This window comes from Lepisosteus oculatus, chromosome 15 (assembly GCF_040954835.1).
Source record: "Lepisosteus oculatus isolate fLepOcu1 chromosome 15, fLepOcu1.hap2, whole genome shotgun sequence".
NCBI classification, from domain to species: Eukaryota; Metazoa; Chordata; class Actinopteri; order Semionotiformes; family Lepisosteidae; genus Lepisosteus; species Lepisosteus oculatus.
In genome coordinates this window covers 3,466,017-3,483,429 of record NC_090710.1, presented here as the reverse complement: position 1 = coordinate 3,483,429, position 17,413 = coordinate 3,466,017, and positions in this window count along the sequence as shown.

The following is a 17,413-nucleotide window of genomic DNA, read 5'->3' as shown; positions in this document are numbered from 1 at the left end:
GTATTGTTGCACTGTTCTTTGTTAACACCACACACTATCTGAAATAGAGAAAACGTTTGGGTTCATTAATTGCACAACAGTACTTCCAAAAAGCTAATTGCAGCCTCCCCCCAAAAAAAACAAACAAAAAAAAAACAGACACCATAGTCTCTTATTTTAAATTACGATGGGACTATTTCTTGCGATGCCTGTTTTTTCCCATGCATACATTTAAAATTATCCACTCTTATTGATGTCACACACACAAAAAAACCCTGAAGTTCAGAATGCTTTTATTGTGTGCCTAATGTACTGTTTCTAGCAATAATCGTTTTTTGCCTGTCAGAAAACATAAGATAAATTGGAGGCATTATTCTCACATGATTTACTTGCACTAGCACTATACGGTTGAGACTTTTCCTTTATACTCAATTTTCCATGCATTGGTCTGGTTGTTAACTCTGGCGTCCTGGATATATTCTAGTCCTGGCTTAAACAATCTAGCCTCCTTAAAGCTCTCCACTAATCACCGGAGAAATGTCTTCAATTTCTCCACCTGAACTGCTGTGTATTGGGGCTGCGCTTCAGTACTGCTGTGAAGAGCCCTTACGGCAGACTGCTTTATGTAAAATGCCTTTGCCATCCTTTGGTCGTGAAAAGCACAACACAGACATAAGGGAATATTATTATTTTTGTACCTAAGCAGTGCAATTTAGTTTAAAGTCTACAAATACCAATATCCACTATGCAGCTCTTTGTGATTCTTTCTCGCTGCGGTCGCGGTCTTTACTTCCCTGCCAAGAGAGTCGCTGAAAGATAACAAATAGCGTCTGTGCTGAAACTATGAACTCCAGCCACTAGATGGTACCAGAGCTATTTATTGAGCAATGCTTGCTCTTTAAAAAGCTCTGCGAGGCTTATGTTCAACTCTTCCTTTTCTGATACATGGAGATGTTTTTTGTTAACATCAGAATTTTGCTCAGAATTCAATTTCTTCCAAACATTAATTGAATTGAATAGTTTCCAACATCCAAACAGTTCATTGAAGGGACAGTTCTTGGTATTTGCAGGATGCAGGTCCAGCTCAGACATCCACAGGCGCCAGGTGGGGGTACGCCCTCCAGGACCAGTTTTCTCAGAAGTCAATTAACCTACCAGTACATCTCTGGGCTGTGGGAGGAAACCCACAGTAACACAGGGAGAACATACAGACTCCACCCAGATAGCACCCCAGGTGCATACTAAGCAGCAAAGCTACCCACTACCCCACCATACTGCCCCTAATACCTTTCAAATTCTTATTTAACCATAAACAGGTCCATTAAGAAAGGGTACACTTTGCAAACAAGACCAGCAAACATTTTTTTAGTTTGCCTTTGTCATAAACAAGTCACACCAAAACTTTCTCATAAAAAAGCCTAACGCTTCACCTGACACATCTACAGCCCCCATCCTAGTGCAAATGTGTTTTAATTCTAAAGTTCTTTTAAAATGTGATACCTGAAGGAAAAGTCACCATAATTCATTCAATGCCATACCAATGCAAAGAATATTAGCAAGGTCAATCTACTGAGATAAGTATCAGCTCATCATTATCCAGATCTCAGACCACCACATCACCTGCTTTAGTTGCCTATTTTGTATAGTGTAACTATGATGATCCATCATTGAATTTACAAAACCCTTTCTGATTACTGATTACTGATGACTCCTTGGTAATTCCTCATGATCCAGGCTCTCAGGAAGCTGGTCTCCTGGTCGCAGTCACTTGAAATTTTTATTCCTGGTGCTCCACACCTCTGACACTCTGTTCATTAGCTCAGGAAGGAGGTAGAGGCTTTCACTGCTTTAAATAGTATTTGTTGAAAGGGTGACAAGCTGGGGAAAGTAACTGCTTGATATCGAGTGCTCTTTTTTACTGGGCCTGAAATCCAAGGTTATTGACCCAGGGAACAAAGGAACACGAGAGGAAACTGAATATAAATATGTTCGTAGAGACTGAAAATATCATACTGACAATGACAGCTTTTTAACTTGACCAGATTTAATCTGTCCATAATTTAATGCATTAAAAGCATTATTTCTTCAAGTACTTTTAGCGATGTATTCCAAAATCCTGTTTATACAGGAGCAAAATGATCTTTTTAACAAGACTGCCTGGTTTTAGTTCAACCAAACGAATCAATCCTATTCTTAACCTTTATAGAACTGGTGTTTATAACATAAGTTTGCGTTCATCTCATGAGATCCAGGAAATGATGCAGTGCCCCAAATAGCCAGCAGATGTCACGATTAATTACGTGTGTGCAAAAGCAATAACGCTAAATGTTGGATAGAATACTGGCGTCCGTCAATTGGATTTTCTAAAAAAAAAAGATCAATCTGAAGCACTGAATTATGGTAGTGTAAATATACACACATGAATCGCACATTTTTGTGGCTGCACTAAGAATTGTTTTATTCTATATTGAGATCCAGTACAAAGAACGTTTTACAAAGAGCTTTTCAGCAGAAGACCTGCTCCAAAGAAAAAGGGGAAAATTTGTAGGAGCTTGAGGTGTCAAGCAGTGTGCTGAAAGAAGTGTTCTGTGACTATCCATTCACAGTACATTAACGCAGCTTTTGTCTGTGACAAACTATTTTTTAATATTAGTTGGAAGCCATAAAAAAAACAACTGAATGCTGTTGGAATTGCTTCTATATATAGTGCAAGTTGCCACAGGAAGATGTCCCAAAGTGTAGTGGAAAGTTTGGAACAGAAATAAACTGCAATAAACTTGCAATGTCTAAATATTGATGGTGAAAGGCGTTATATTATACAGTACATATTTGAGTAAAATGGTGGTGGGGTGGATTTGACTGATTAAGAAGATACATGACATCTTTAAAGGAATGTAGTTGTAACTGACTATTACTGTTTAAAAGCGCCTCATGCAGTAATTAATTCCCAAATTCCTCCTTAAGTAATAATGAAGCACATGGATTTCGGATTACTTTACATACACTAATGTCTATCTAAAGCACTTCTAAATACATGTAGCCTCATCATTAAAGCTCATCTGTATTTATGAGAGCCTTTTATTAGTCCACTGTGTACATGAGAAGGTAACTAGACACTGAATGGTCTTTTAATTTTATGGAGTAATAATTAATTCATACATGATGGTGTCACTGCAGTGAGCAATAAATAATTAAATGCTAGTGCTATTATTGTGGTAGTGTAGGGGTAAAGCCTTTGGGGTTCTGACTGGTAGGTTGCAGGTTTGAGTCCCTGCTGTACCTTGAGTGAGGTACTGTACCCCAGCTGTGGGAGTGAGCACCAGCAGTGCTGGGGGGTCCCCATGTGATGGACTGGTGTCCTCTCCAGGAGGGAGTCACTTGCTCTCTAATCATTTTAACACTTCAGAAACCAGGTATACTGTGGTATGGACTTCACCCAGTTTGCTTTTATTTTAAGATTTAAACTTTAATGCTTTATTTTGAATACATATTTCTGGTTTGTGCATAATGGGTTAAATGTGATTTCACTGTCTGATCTGCTGCTTCTTATATATTCTTTCCAAATTTGTTTTTTAAAGTTCAATAACATATTTATAAAATGTTCCATCCATGTTAGTCACACATATGATTCAATTCATGTTTTTATTTTGCCAGCTCCATGTTATTTTTATAGATATGTACATATATTTTTTGCATGACTCACACTGAGTTTAAGGCACTGGAGCTGTACCTAATAACAAAAACACATGAGTTATATCGGAACAGGGGAAAACAACATCCCAAAAAAAGCCTTCTTGCATTTGAGTGTAAGCTCAAATTTTGCCTATCCTTTACCATTTCAGCTTTTGTGCTAATGGCAAATATTGATATCAATTCTTGATAAATGGGTGGGCAAGAATGCTACTGTTGCAACTGAGTAGCTGAGTTTGTACAGTAAGTACTAAGTAGACACTAAGTTACTGTAAATGAAACTGAAAATGTAAAATATATATATTTTTAAATGATGTCTTTAGCAGACACAGAGATCAAAAGTGTCTGTTGGCAGTCCCTTGTCTGAAAGAAATATCCCAAAACAATTGCACATTTAAAACAATAACAGTTTCACCTGTGCTTCGTTTTTCACACCAAGGTAAAAAAAGGAAAGAAAAAGTGAAAGAAATTTCACACACTTTATGTTTGTGTTCCAGAGATGGCACAGTGATGCAGTTTCCAGTCACTTATGCCAGCTCAGTACATTGGCTTCATTGAGCAAGGTGTTGCATTCTATTTGGAAAAGGGTGAGGCTGTGTCAGGAGGGCCACTGCAGAGAGAAAATAGGTTGCTTCTTAAGGTTCACAGTTTGGCAAATGTCTTCTCAGCTCAGCTCAGCTTATTTGTGAAATGCAAACCAAAAGATACAGTTGTGTAAACTTTGCAGAAGTATGTAATACACTTCTACACACAGAGGGTTGGAGGAGTGTGGAACAAGCTGTTGAAGATGATACTCTAGTTTCTTCCCAGAAACAGCTGGATGAGATCCTTAAATCCATTAAGTACTACCAACCAGACTAGATGGTCCAGATTCCTCTCATTTGGAACTGTTCTTATGCTCTTATCGCTACAATCCTTTCCCTTTTCCAGTGATGGAAATCTTCTTCCATTTCTCTCCAGGGTGGAAGTTAAGTGTTTTTTTTCTACATTTCAAGGAAGTTGTGTTTAAGCATCTGACAATTTTGAAAACACTGACAGTAACCCACGCCACCAATATCAATTCTGCAAAACTGCACAGGTTCACACCCTCTTCACAATACAAGAACAATTTTAAAAAAAGAATCACTGGGAGGTGCTAAGAGATCTAGAATTGTTTTGAATTTGTTCATCACTCAGAAATACACTCAAATACGGAAAAGGTTCACAATCATGCAAAGAAATAGATGCTGTATGAATAAAAAAAACTGTTTGTGTGGCTGTTGTATTGCTTTCATCATACAGTATTATACCACTGTTTTTCACTTGCTCTCATTGAGACTCCTGCTGGTTCTCTCTCTATATATACAGCATATAAATACATGTGTGTCTATGACTCACAGCAAATTATTCATAGATGCTGTGGTTAGGTCCCAGGGCACAAGGAAGTGAACTGAATTAAGTGACTAAACTGAACTCCACTTAATGAATTTGTTGCACAGAGGAAGTGTTGCTAGCACATCAAAACAAACAGCGCTACAGCGTGTGCAATCATGTTAAGAGTGTGCCGGATTAAAGGAAGACAGGGTTATTGAACAAATGCTGTCAGATGTGAGCTTCTATTTCCCTTTGGGCTCCTTAGGTCAGAGCTTTTTTTTTCTACAAACGATCACACATTCAGAGTAGCCTCTGTCTAACATTTCCTTTTACCTTCATTAAGAAAGTCCATAATTTTCCAAATCAGGACTAACATTTTCCAGAAGGTATCTCAATGGGCTGTATTCTATGAGCATCTGTATTCTTAAAATGAAGGTCTTTTCGTTTCACAAGGAAAATGTGTCCTTGCCTAGGCATCAGTGTTCAGATGGAAAAAAAAATGATCAATTTATATTAATGTTATTACTGTTGGTGTAATTTTATGTAGGGGGAGGCACGTTCCCTGACTCGCAGTTAACAGTGGCAGTGATTGTATTGTGGCTTCAGTGCCTTGTTACATCTGCAGACTGTCACTGTATGTGCTGATAATGCTGACAGCTTTAAAATTCTTTAACACCCCAAAATGTTCGATACTTCTGGACAGGCCTCTGCCATCCTTTACCAATCAAGCCATCAACTGTTCCTACTCCCTTTCCCTCTCCAGCAGGTCAGATATGTACAAATCGAGGAATTGGACGGCAGCTGCTCTCCAGTTGGTAGACCAAGAAGAGTTGTTTCACGATCCTGTAGAAGGTGGTGTTATTGGATATGAGACGCGAAACGTGTTGCTTTGAACCCGAGTCAAGATTACTTTGACAGTAAAGATACACTGACACTGTTTGTAGAAGCTAGAGCATTATCCATGGTGTTCTGGCTAAATTCCACTCTGGATTGATACAATCTGGCCTCCTTCATGTTCCCCCTTAATTAAAGTGGTGCAGTAGTTTCTCATTCATGCCCCTGGTCAGCTTCTGGTACGTAACGGCTACCATATATCACCCAGGTGGGTCCACTATTATAAAGTGCTTCGGAATGAATAGCGCTGTAAAAATTACATTTCTCCACATTATGTTCTCTTTCAATAATACTGTACATAAAGTGTCCAGTTTACTCAACTTTGAAATTTTGGTTTTTGGGTCTGCGAATTTTTAATCCACGTATCAACATTTTTAATTTCGGAGCAACTATAAGTAAAAAAAGCAGATAGAAAAATTGAGTCTGCAAAATATGCATTTATCACAATGCTGGTACCCCACTACTGCTGTGTGTAACATATTCAGTAATAAGTGTGTGCGAGATTCATTCATGCTAGTTTGCTCCTGGAGACCATGCCCATCCCATGTAGCTTGATAAGAGTTTTTGATAATGTTTTAAGGGGGTACAAAACACCAGGAAAAATAAACATTGCACAAGTATTGAATAAGGCCTTTTTAAAACAAAAATACTAACACTTGAATTATGCACAAGAAAATCCCCTACATTTTTGCAAGGTTAGTTATGTTTTACTCCTTGTGTGAGTCACAGGAAGCCTTGGATTACATTTCTCCCTCAGCATTGTCATACAATAATTTAGCCCGTTTAAACGAGGAGAGAGCCCACACTACTTACTCTCTCTGCTCCAGTGGGTACGGGATGAATGGAAGGCAGCATGAGTAACACTTTTTTCCCCATGTTTGCAAACAGCTAGTTTTTGTTATTGTTTTTGTACATTCCCAGGAATGCTAATATGTGTTCTCCTCTAGGGAGAGACATGGATGCTGAAAAGAAACTATCTTCTCTTTCTGTTTTTCCAGTCTTTTGTGCACCCGTACTTTGCTCTGAGTCATGTTTCTAAAATGTGCATGGCGAAATGACAATAAGACCGTTGACTTACAGGGGTTAGGTATCATTTTAAATAACTTTAAACGTAGGTAAGTTAAGGGTATGTTGTAACTCTTTGCTCCATTTACTTTATTATTAACGTTATGATTTATTTAACCACTGCTTCAGTGTCAAATGAAAATCAAAATACATACAGTATATGCTGCTCAGCATTGAACCTTGTGCCGGAGCACCCTGAACTGGAATAAATGTTAATGGATGGATGATGACATTTAATGAAATTTTGTTTTGTAGTAAAACTTGCAGGACAGATACATTTATTCAAACAAATGGGTTGGGAGCAAACAAAATAGATGGGTCACATTGTCTCCTCTCATTTGTATCTTTTCTTGTGTTCTTTTGTTTATCCATTTTCCACAAGGCATAGGGCAGGAGGCAGGACTACACCCTAGACAGGGTCCCGGTTACACACATGTCTTCGGACGGCGGGAGAACACAGGACCATGCAGAGATAACCCACATAGACAAAGGAACCACATGCAGACTCCACACAGAAGCTTTTCACTAACATACCAGCAGGCTGCTGTGATAAATAAGATATAGTTTCGTAATATAGATTGTTTAAGGTTATTCTTCTGTGGTTTCTCTGCCTTCATTGTAGGGTGCATACCTCTAAAGAACATGATCGATCATGTCCAGACATGTCCAGCTTCTGCCGAGGAAATAGAGCAGTGGAGAATTGGTAAAACATGTATATGTGTGCACATCTACTCTTTAAAAACTTTGAACAGTGTTTTTTTTCCACTGATTTTGCTTTTTTTATGAGATAACGTTGTGGCACAATGACCTGTTGACAGGCAAACGTAAGCTCTTAGTGTGTGTGTGTGTGAGGGGTGGCTTTATGGTTTGGTAGTTCCAAAAAACTAAAGGTGGCTTCACTTGGAATGGAAATCCAGTGGAACAGCTGGAGACAATACATTAAAAAGGATTTTCTGGTTCACATTCATGAGGTGATGAGCTGTAAGAATCTTCCTTTTGTCTATGACTCTATGGAACCAGTTAAAGGACTATTTTTGTTAGCACCCAGGTACATTTACATAGAAAGATATGGTTACTTTTAGACTGAAGTTTGGGTTGCAGGAGTTGCCTAGCAACAACGATGATTGCTGCCACACAGGACAAACAGGTATGGAGAGTTGCATCTGCTCTTTTACCCAAATATAATGCTATCTGGCTATCTTAGACTGGATGTACAGTCTAAGAACCACAAGGGGGCACTGTCTGCTGTGCTGAGCTGCACCTGCCCAACACATCGAAGTGAATTGAGCTTCAGCCAATTCAAGGATGTCAGTCTGATTACCTTGCAGGAGCTAGACTGAGTTTTCCAAAGAAAAAAACGGGTTAACAGTAGCAGTCATTCATATTTCTGTCTGAGCCTGTGTAAATATCTAAATAACTCCAGTGACAGCATTTTGGCTTGCTTTCCCATACACTGCAGGGCTTATGATCTTAATTGAATATATCCTGTGGTCCAGTGTGTCAGAATTGTGGTTTAAGGCAGATTATTCTCAGATGAAAGCACATCTCGTTTATTTTAAGTGAGTCTGTATAGTTTGTTTTAGCCTGACATTCCTGATGCATGAATACACTTGTGAATCATGTGAAGTAAAGTAGGTGATAGGTCAACTCATTTAATGAAAATGAAAGTTTGCCAGCTATAGTGTGGCTCACCTCTCTGTCGTTTTTTAATTGAGCCTTAAACTAATTGACTGTATGCGGGATTTATCTCTGGTTTTATTCGGTGTTGCTTCTCAGGCAGGTGGTCATTGGTCTAAGAAATATAGCCACAGCATATGATAGTACAGCTGTGAGTGTACTCTGCCCAGCATTTCACATATGCAATATATAACCTGCATATCTGGATTCTTAGTTAACAGTTAAAAGAGATTACAAGTGATAGGACTGATAGGAGTAATGTCATGTGAGTCACTTAACACATGCCTTACACATGCTTAGCGCAGCATACTTTACCATATGCTGTGGAAAATCTATTTCATGTGCAGATAAAGCTGAGATAAATAACCCCAAATTAGCTGTGTGTGTTTCTGCACTGGCTGCTACTGAACAAGCCACCCGAGAGACACAAAGCAAACAAAATGTTGGAGATAGCACTTAGGCAAATGACATAACTTTATACAAAAATACAAAATGCTCTTAAGTCACATTCAAAAGAATGATTGCCAATTAAAGTTAAGCAACTCCTTCAAAAAGTAGTGGGGCATAAATATTCTTACTGTCCAAAAGCCCTAAATTAAAAAGAGTGACTTCAATGATCGTGGACACACTTTTTTTTTTCATCTTTATTCTGAATTTCATACATGTCACGGATCTGAATCATGACTTGCACTAGAACCCCCTCCCAGCAAATCAGGTCACTTTTTAAAGGTCCTATTGTACTAATAAAACTTATTTGTCCAAATCAGCGTTGTGAAGTGATAGATACTGTAAGTCTCTCCAATGCGTGCGTGACCATTCTTTAAGCTCTGATGTACTATATATCTAGAATATGAATCAAGAACAGCATTTGTATGCTTCTTAAAATTGTTTGACATTACAATAAATGCTCTGGATTGTTAGCCTTCTGGAAAGTCACTTTGTAGCCAGACGTGAGCTTCTTGACATGAGGCAATACCTACAGTACAGTATGTGAATACAATATACTGGTAGACTGATATCTATTCATCCTTCTTCTCTTATAAGGAGACCAGGACTAAAGGATGCAAAAAAAACTAAGTCGAGCAGATCCATGTTGTACTTAGCAAAGGGAAGAGCATTGTTCTGAGCATTCCTGTAAGAAACACGACAGTGGTGCGAGTGTCCAAAAATCTGCACATCAGTTTGCATCACATTTCCCACTTGATGTGGGTTAGCTGCAATTTGGAAAGTCGATCTCCTCATCTTTTTATGTTGCTGCAGTATTCTGCCACGGGCAGCAGATTTCTTGGAGTCTATGCCAAATTGGTAGTTTTTCGGGACAGTGTATCCTGATGACATAAAGGATTCCCAAACATTGTACTTCGGTCTGAGAAACCACTTGTCTAATTGAACAGTTTCTTGGGTTGTGTTCATGGTGGAGTAGCAACCACCACGTTAGCTTTGACTTCTTGAAGACGGGCACCAAACTGGAATCTGGGATCTCATCATGGATTTATATCGGGTGCCATTGGTGTGGAAGTTCATCACCTTTTCTCTGCTTTCTCTCCTAATACGAACCCATTTGTGCAGACTGGATTTCCAGTACTGCTTTCTTGTGGACACACAGTAGCCTTTCTTTAACACCCACTGGAATACCTCCAAAGGATACAGTGAATTTCCGGTGGTTTTGTCAACCTGTCAGGTGACAAAATTGATATTTGCTATTGACATGTAAAATAGCAATTTGTCCATTTTTAAAATGTTGAACAATGTTAATGCAAATGTATTTTGTTTGACCAATCAGTTCTGAATTACACTTTACCACTGGTATGAGGACATTCATATTATTATGAAGTGTACAATTCCAATCAAGAGTCAACAATGATGCATCAGTTAGTTCTTGGTTTGGAATACTGTGTTCAGTTTTGGTCACCACACTACAAGAAAGATAGTGCTGCTCCAGAGGCAGAACAAGGGAGATCAACCAGATGTATTCCTTGCCTGAATGGAAAGTCAGGTTCAGACAGAGTAAGGTACAGTAACTTATTTTCAGCCCGGAACAGAGAATTCGATTGAGATGTTTGAAGACTTAATTTTGACGTTTTCAAAATCCTGAAAGGCACTGACCTAAAATCTGCTAAAGAGGCTTCTTCAAGATGAGCAGAAACACAAGTGGAGATGTGTTTTGCGGCTGATGAAGAGAGAAAACAGAAGATACTTCTTTACACAGAGGATTGTGGGAACTCCGAGGTCACATGGCTGAAGCTGAATCCTTTATAGAAGGGATAGACAGGATTCTTAGATCACTAAGCTACAGGCATGATCATTGTGTTACTTTCTGCATCTGTGATGATTTACCTGGCAAAAAAGAGACAATAGGCAATATAACATCACCTAACATACAGTAACATCACCAGACAGCATTAGGTGCTGCAGAAAAGTCCCGTCTTGTCAGAACTAAATTAAGCCAATTAATTAATTACAGGTAATGGTTCGTTGCTGATCTTAAGAGTTGTGTTCACAGAGGTTTTTTTTTGCAGCAGCTGTGATCTTGCTTCCTGGTGCTTTCCACTCTTTAAAGCCATCATGGAGAGTTCTGGGCTTTGACCATCCGAGGTAACTGTGCAAGGTGAAGTTCAGCGCTCGGTTGCTTTTGGTTGTTCATGTGGCTAGATCTCATTTTGTTTGTGCAAATCCTTGTGATCAGATGCTTCCTTTCAGCTTCAGAACAAGCCCACTTTCCCCCCTTTTCAGGAAAGCTTGGGAAAAAGCTTTCCCATTTTGTGCATGTTTTGTATTTCTTTTGTTAAGTTATCAAAATGAAGATGGTTCAAAAGCAAGTTCAGAAAGATGTTGATCTGTTGCACCTTATTCCAATTCTTTAGCATTCCATTGTTTTGAAAGATGAAATATCCCATATTATTGTGTTATGAATCTTAAATAAGAAATGTCATATGGTATACTCTGATTGTAGCCCAATTCTAGAATTTTGGAGAAACTTTGATTTGGCACAAGATATCTGACACCTGTGTGGTTTTGAGGACTGAAGCATGAAGAAACACAACGTTTTGCCTGTTGAGCCTATTTCAGGTGTAAGTAAAATATCAGGAAACCCAGATGCAAGTAAAGATACTATATCTCAACTGTCAATTCAACTTTATTGTCATTAAACTTACACAGGTGCATAGTATAATGAAAGTGTTTCTCATTAGTCATTCAGGTGAAGTATATAAATAGGACAGAAGATAAGACAATAGACAGTAACACAATAGCAATAACAGTAACATATAATAACATAACATAAATAACATGTAATCCAGTTATCAAAACTGTGGAAAATTCCGCAAACAGAGAAAATATATCAGGACAAAAACAGTGCAAGGTAATTCTTGGAAGAGTGCAAAAATAGTATGGTTAAAAATAGTATGGTTAATTAATAAATATTAAATATTATTACGACCGGTACAGTTTTACTGGGCTATCGAGGGGACAGTACAATTTCGGCTTACATGTGTGTGTAGTGGTATAGGAGTACAGTCATTGTGGGTACAGGAGGACGTTAGGAGAGATCATAATAAGGTGGGAGGGAGTGGGGGTCATCACCAACTTGACAGCTCTGGGGAAGAAGCTATTTTGGAGTCTAGTTGTGTGCGACTGGAGTGACCGGAACCTTCTGCCAGATGGTAGGGGAATAAACAAGTTATGACTGGGGTGAGTGGGGTCAGACATAATTTTGGTGGCTTTTTTCAGACTCCTGGTGTTGTATATTTCCTGGATGGATGGTAAGGCACTGCCGATGATGTGTTGGGCAGTTTTGACCACCCGCTGTAGTGCCTTACGGTCGGATGCGGTGCACTTGCCGTGCCAGACTGTGATGCAGCTGGTCAGTATGCTCTCCACTGTACATCTGTAGAAGTTGGTGAGGATGTGTGGATGTAGGTGTATTTTCTTCAGCCTTCTCAGGAAGTACAGCCGCTGATGTGCCTTCTTGATGAGACTGGAGGTGTTCAGTGTCCATGTAAGGTCCTTAGAGATGTGAACGCCTAGGAATTTGATGTTATTCACCATCTCTATCGCAGACCCTTCAATGTAGATGGGGGTGTGGACTTTTTCTTGTCTCCTGAAGTCAACGATCAGCTCTTTGGTTTTGCTGATGTTGAGACATAGGTTGTTGGTTCGGCACCAGTCTGCAAGTTGTTTTATCTCCTCCCTGTTGGCAGTCTCATCATTGTCAGTGATCAGGCCCACGACTGTGGTATCGTCAGCATACTTGGTGATGGTGTTTGTGCTGAACTTAGCAGTACAGTCGTGGGTGAACAGGGAGTAAAGCAGTGGGCTGAGCACACAGCCTTGAGTGGCACCGGTGTTAAGGGTGAGTGTGTTGGAGGTGAGGTTGCCAATCCTGACAGTCTGGGGTCTGCTGGTGAGGAAGTCTAGGATCCAGCTGCAGAGGGTTGTATCTAAACCTAGAGCCCTGAGTTTGGTAGAAAGTTTTATGGGTATGACTGTGTTAAATGCTGAGCTAAAGTCAATGAACAGCATCCTTGTATAGGTGTTCCTTTTATCCATGTGGGTTAGTGTGGTGTGTAAAGCTATAGAGATTGCATCCTCTGTGGAGTGGTTGGTGCGATAGGCAGACTGGAGAGGATCCCGTGTTTTTGGAATGCTGGCTTTAATGTGTGGAATAAGTAGTTTTTCAAAGCACTTCATTATGATGGGGGTGAGTGCAATAGGGCGGTAGTCGTTTAGGCATGTGGGGGCTGATTTTTCGGTACTGGCACGATGGTGGTCGTCTTGAAGCAGCTAGGTACAGTGGCCTGGGCCAAGGACATGTTGTAGATGTCAGTACAGACATCAGCTATCTGCCAGGCACATGTCCTGAGTACCAGGCCAGGGATACCATCAGGTCCAGCAGCTTTATGCGTGTTCACTCTACTTAGTGATTTCCACACATCTAGCTTGGACAGTGTGGGGGGTGGGGTGGCAGGGGAGTCAGTGGTCCAGGTGGTTGGTTCAGGGTTTTGAGCTTCGAAGCGAGCATAGAAGGTGTTAAGCTTGTTTGGGAGAGAGGGGTCAGTAGCGCTTACAGGGCTTGTTTTGCTCTTGTAGCTTGTGATTGTATTTATGTCTTGCCACATGCGTTGTGGGTTAATGTTGGTGTTGTAGTGGTGTTCCATCTGGAATCCATCCAGATTTTATGCCAGCTCTTAATTTTTTCCTAGCCCCTCTCAGTTCTTCCTGATTACCAGATTTGAAGGCTGCATACTGTATATGCTTTTCTGGAGGGGCAGTGAGAATAAGACTTTCAACAAATTGTAAGGTACAGTATTAGCAAAATACATAACCAGATTCAGATTATGAGCCCAAGGCACGCACTATGTTTTAGGGGTTTTGCTTGGTCAAGATATGCGTTACTATGGTGACTTCCATCTGTCCTGCAGCTACCTGCTTTCCAAGGGCAGGTCTCTGCTCACGTCAGAGTCATTCTGTGCATCATGTGCAGAAACCATCTGGTCTTGTAATCAGCAACACTAGAAACTATGTTGATCTGTGAAACCAGCCTAATTAAATAATGTTCTTCTTTACTCTTTTGCACCAACTGGTGGGACGCCATCCAGACAACATGCCTGGGGTCCGGATGAGCAGCAGGAGTTATCTGGTTTGGGACAGAGTGTGAATTCAGATGATGTATTAATTAACAGACACTGAACAACAAATTTAAAGGTCAGATAACTGGCCGAAAAACTGATCGGGGGAGTGAAATCGCACCAAAATCTTTGCAGTTTTTCTTCTTTGCTGCCATCCATCCATTTTCTTACCACTTTATCCGGGACAGGGTCAGAGGGGGAGCCGGATCCTATCCCAGCAAGCAACAGGACAAGTCGTGTTCACACAGACACAAACACACACACACTCACACTCCCACCAGGGCTGATTTTCCCAGAAACCAATTAACTGGCCAGTATGTCCTCGGAGAGGAAACCCATGTGAATCCGGGGAGGACATTCAAACTCCACACAGATAGCACCCAACATCCCAAACCGAGCCCAGGGCCCCAGTGCTGTGAGGCAACAATGTTAACAGCTGCACCGCCGGGCCGCCCGCAGTTCACTTGGTGGGCAATAGAAAAAAACAAGTTGAGAAATAAAGGCCAGGTTGTGCATGCGCTTTCCACATTTAAGTTAAGACAGACATGTCAAGCATGATGCTCTGCATTTTGACAATGGTGGAGAACATGTCTGGGCTTTTTTTCTTCTCTGTGTCAATGCTCATTTATCGATTTGTACGGGACAGAATAAAGAAATCTATTCTGTTGTAACAGAGTTTCCAGACAAGTTAAGGATTTCTTGTTCTTTTGCATTCAAGTTGATGGGTAGTTGGAAAATCTGAAATGGAATGAGAGGGAGGGGATGGGTAAAGTTCGTGATCTTGTCAGTATCGGGCAATGCCTGTTTATCATACATTAGATGGCACTGGTGGGAACAGCTCAGCTGCGAGCACCTGATTACTAAGAACAAGAGTGAAAGGCAATTAAATAGATCAGGCTGCTCAGCTTGTGACCCTTCTAATCTGCTCCATCGCTGTGCTTCAATTTAACCAGTTCCTTAATTGCTCAAATCTGTCTTGATGATTATCCATTAAAGAATTAGGGAGTGGAACTTGGAGGCCTCACAGGTTGTGGAACCCTGCTCGGTAGGTTTTGGTCTACCCTGCAGTGGGAATTATTTTGTTACTTGGCTTTTTGTTTTGTGTTTTCCTTCCTCTGGCTTAACACCAGCAAATGCCTGTTTGTATATGTTTGTTTGTATTTGAACATTTTCGCTTTGTGTCATAACAGCAATACATGCAATGTGAAAAAGATAGAAAGATAACCAGAAAGGTTACAAAGGAGGTTGTTCACTGTTCTTTCAGGCCTAACTTTCAGTGCCTTTGAGGGTTTTGAGCATTTGAATCAGGTCTTCTCTGATTCAGTACTAAATCTGATCGTCTTCTCTGTTCAATACTTAAAGGGTTCAGTTCTCTCAGTCTGTCAGTGTAAGACATTTGATTAAGCCATTTATTACAAACTGAGAATCCGCAAATCGCCTGCTCTCCCTGAGAATAATGCTGGCCTACAGGTGCCTTGTCCCTCAGTTCAAGTTCAAGTTTATTGTCGTTATACTCATATACAGGTATTTTTAGCTAGCTCTCAGACGGTAAGCAGTACAAAAAAACCCCAACAACAATACAATTGTAAAAGAAAAGAAAGACAGAGACAACAGGCAATGTGCAAAACAACATCAGATGTGCAAAATCATCAACAGAATGAAATAAAGGATAGAAAATTATGGGGAGTGACCTGGACTAAAGCACCCATCCATCATTCCATTTATTTACTGTAGGTATTGCATGAGTTAATACAGACTCTGATATCCTTTTATTTTATTCTGGGCAGGACAATTAATGCAGGACAATTTTCTCTTTAAGACAATTGTGAGAAATAAGTTGCATTTACCTTTAAAAATAACTCATTGTTTTAATATTTTATTGATAGAGTATAGTGACAGATATTAAATATATTATGATAATAAAGCAAGTTTGACATATGACATACATAGCTCATTTGGTATAGAGTGTAGTGTAGGGATTATTGTTATAATGCATTATGCTAGATTTTCTCTCCTTTTTAGAAGAAGGGCAGTTTGTAAAACCCCTTGACAGCATGTGTCAGAACTGCAACTTAACTCTCCGTGGTTCAGGTGGGGAGCTGGGTCAGCATGCGTAGTCTGCAAAGGAACAAGTAATGGGTTTATTCCATGCTGAAAATGATCATTTATTCCGACACCTGAAAAAGACTTCACAGCCGAAACGTTGTGTTTTCTCTCTTCTCTTTTCAGCATGGAATAGACCTATTACTTGTTCCTTAACTCTCCGTGTACAGGCACTCAGAATTGTAGAACTTGCACATAAAGTTGTGCGTGTGTGCGTTTTAGCACAGACATAATCCATCTACCCATCCATGTTCAAACTGCTTTATCCAATACAGGGTTGCCGTGGGTACACAGCAGGATACACATTGGACAGGATGCCAGTCCATCACAGGGCACACACACTCACAAAAGGGCCGATTCTGCTAGGAACCAATTAACATACAGTAGCAGTAGATTTTTGGACTGTTACAGTACAAGAAACTGGCACACCCAGAGGACCGATACGTGGAGAGAACATACAATCTTCATGCAGATAGCACCCCAGAAATTGAACACAGCCTCAGTGCTGGGAGGTAGCAATGCTGACAACGGCACCACCGTGCTGTCCGCTTGGACATAATCTCACTGCCTATGATTTATGACTCATGCACTCATCAGTTGAGTGCCTGATTATCAGCTTTCTTTGTGCTGCCAAACACAGTGAAATGTTCTGGTATCATCTCCAAAGATGACTTAAACTGATGCTTGGTGGCAACAAAAATTGAGAGAACAAAAATTGAATTCTGATGGCTCACCAGGAATAAGAGGCATTCTGATATTGCATAATTGAATAGAATTTATATAATTATCTGTTTTTCTTCAGTGATTACTTCAGTTTGTTGAATGTATATCGAATTGCATTTTTTGGTTTTACTTTTCAGATTTGATTAGTATCCTACAATAACTTCTCTGCTGTCCTGAAGTATAATTGGTAGAATACCATCTGGACCTGGATAATTTTTTATCTTTAGTGCTCCTAGTACCTTAACACTTCTGCCTGCCCTAGGTTGTTGTTATTTAATATAGAATTTTTTCTTTCTTCAGCC